Source organism: Lasioglossum baleicum, chromosome 8, assembly GCF_051020765.1.
Source record: "Lasioglossum baleicum chromosome 8, iyLasBale1, whole genome shotgun sequence".
Lineage (NCBI taxonomy): Eukaryota > Metazoa > Arthropoda > Insecta > Hymenoptera > Halictidae > Lasioglossum > Lasioglossum baleicum.
This window is the reverse complement of record NC_134936.1, coordinates 13,506,528-13,509,715: the sequence shown is the minus strand read 5'-3', so window position 1 is coordinate 13,509,715 and position 3,188 is coordinate 13,506,528.

Here is a 3,188-nt window from a genome sequence, read left to right as displayed (position 1 = left end):
GAAAAGGGGACTGAGGTATGCTCGGCGGTAGCCAACGATATCGTCGAACCTAACGAGAGGGAAAAACGTCAACAAAGACACATTCTCCCGGCGAGTGTACTCTAAGAATATATACCAGCTGCGACCTGGCCTGCCTGGTCGCGGATCATCGTCAAAAAGTATGCAAAATCGACAACCTCGAACGTTCAATAATTATTCAAATTGTTCAATCTTTCATAGGTAAACTGCAATTTTGAACAACGCATGTTTTAGGTAACTGCAAATTAATTAGTTTTCAGGAAAGTTTCGTTTTCGCCGAAGTTCGACCTTCGACGAATATTCATTAACATTCAATTACAAGCAGTGATATTTTTATTACACTTTTTAATGAGAGATTAACAAGCGAAATTGGTACAGTCGGCGGAATATTGTACCGCCATCTTGCCGCGACTCTGTGAACCAAGTTTCGCGTCTCTGTTACCCACTGCGAATCATCGATCGCTTTACCATTTAATTTTTATTAAATTTTTAAATTGTTAAGCTGTTTGTATGAACCTAATATCATCTTCATCCATTTAATAAATATTACTAATTAGTAAATCGTATTGAAAAGCATCGATGCATAATGATTTGCCCTATTTACGCAACGTTACGCCACATTACCAAATAGTTTCCGCTCCGAGCAGTTTGTTAATAAAAATTTCCGCCTGTTCTAGAGCGTCGAGAGCGGCAATTATTTAGCTGCACGTTCGTGGAGCTTTTTTTCTAATATAATTAGGACATCGTCACAATTAAGGCACTCGTATTTCTTATTCTGCCCCGAATTGATTCAGAAAAATGGCCCTCGAAGCCGTGGGAGAAACGAAACTACATTATGCACAGGGAACCGTTTTGCTTGCAGCATTCTCGGAATGATAATGGCATCGTTTGAAGTGTTCGCGTAATTAATGAAGCTAAAAACTTTTGACCGTTAATTACGCTGTCCATTGTACCCGAAGACTTCTTTCTTTCTACGGGGAGCACCGTAAGAATGCGAATAAAGAGCACACCGGGCCATATTGCAATCAAAGAATATCTCGCGGAATAAATTATATTCGCACTTTTCTCCTCGATGTCCAGTAATTGCACTCTCAGCACAGAATGCGCTCTAATTGCCAAACATACCTATCAATTTTCCACCGCGCCGATATTTATAAATCTCCGCGATCTATTTCAACCATCGGGACACGAAACGAGATGTCTCCTTCCCGATCAAAAAACAGTAACACAAGACTATCGACTGCACGGATCGCTACACAGCTACAACAACCATTGTCCTACGTTCGATTCAGAAATCGTTATTCAACCGATTGTTCGGATAGACGAGCCTTCGAACCTTCGGCATTCTGGCTTGTTCCCATGAATGGTGCCTTTCTTACATTGTTGCCAAAACTAACCTCCCGTTTCTTTCCTCCTGTATTAACAAATATTTTGAAACGGAACCCAGCCCCTTCTGATTAACCATCGAACCACCCTGGGGCCTCTGTTTGTCCATGGGACACTGTAGCCTTTTCCGGCGGTCCTCTCAGCCCTCGGCTTTCCCGGTGGTCAATGAAGGACCATAGTACCCCTTGAAGGACTACTCGCCAGGAGGTCAGCCAAATTTGACCGAGACGACCGAGGGATGACTTAGGGCTTAGCGGGTCCCACAGGGACTCTAAACAATTAGGTCATCCCGTAAGTCCTGCCGTTTACAGGACAATTTTAACACTCATTCTATAAAATGTTTTTCATGGTAAATATTTAATACACGTGAACGACAAAGCATATGAAGGAGTAATCGCTTGTGGAAGATTGATGTTCTTATCGGGATGCCTAGAAACCAACAATCGATCGGTAAGGAACCTCTCTCGCCGAAATGGAAGCTCGCTGGATAAGAGGTTCGCGTTCCCCGTGGCACGCAGCCAGCGAAGAATTTTTATAACTAAATTTAAGGGTAATCAGGCTCGCGATGGTTATCCTCCATTACCGCTCGAAACAATCGCGTTAATAGAAGAGAAAGCCCTCGAGCACGAGGGAATCGCGTCGCTGTTTCCTCCCTGAAAATTATACCCCTACGCTTGAAACGGTTATGAACCGAGCTAACCACGAGCCCGGAGTACCTGCCTCGGATACTACCTAGTCTTTCGTCGTCCCTGAACCTCGGCATTCTTTGTCCAGGTCCTTTGGAAAATACCTGGCCCACGAAAATCGTCGTCAACCGTCTTTCGGCGACCATTCGTCACATTTCAACCCTCGAAACCCCATGAATCTCCTGGAAACAGCAATGAAAACGCTGTAAAGGGCCGTTTAAATGCCGTTCGGTTTAATTTATAATCCCTGCCGTCGTAAATGCAACCTGTCATCGAGGTTCATTCTATTGAAAATTGTCCTAGTTCCTATTGTCGAGCTGCCCACTTGCCGAATTAATTAATATCCCGGACAACAGAAACAACTGATTAAAAGGTATTGCTGTTCCTTTTAAATGGTAGAAGGTAATCATCAATCACGAGCTTTGTAAATGTAACAAAAGAGGAGAGGGTTAATAGCTTTGGCCTGGGAACAGCGAAATTATTGCCTACCGCTTACTGACCTATTTCAATCGGTAAGTAGGTAATAATTAGTCTGCCGGTGTCCGACGGATTATTTCTCAAACAATAGAGCTTGTTCGGCCGACTATACACCACGTCATCTGTAATAAATATATTCGCTCGCATGTATTTCGATCGTTATAACAAAATCTGCTGATTAGAAAATTCCTTCTAGGAAAAGTGAGTTGCGTGGACCTCGATAAAGTCAGCCTAGATGACTAAACTTTCGTAAAAACCACGATCGGAACATTGAATCTTGTGAAATCGGACGATCCGTCGGATCTTTCAACTAATAAACTCGCTTGGTTTTCAAAGAACTAGTTCTCGAGATCCTCGAGCTTTCTACGATGAGAACTACATAGTCGGCAACCTTTGAATCTCATAATGCATAATAAAATTAATAAAATAGCTGGAACAATAGCCAGTCGATTCCGCAGGGCCATCCAGATCCCGTTCCGAGCGACCATAAACGCCATAAAGATCCTCGAGCCAGCAACAATTGAAACAGCGGAGCCTGAGGTGGCAGATTACACTGCTGCCGGCTGCAATTACAATAATCCGCGAGAGTAGGATCATTCTAACAGGTCCGCTTTCCATTTC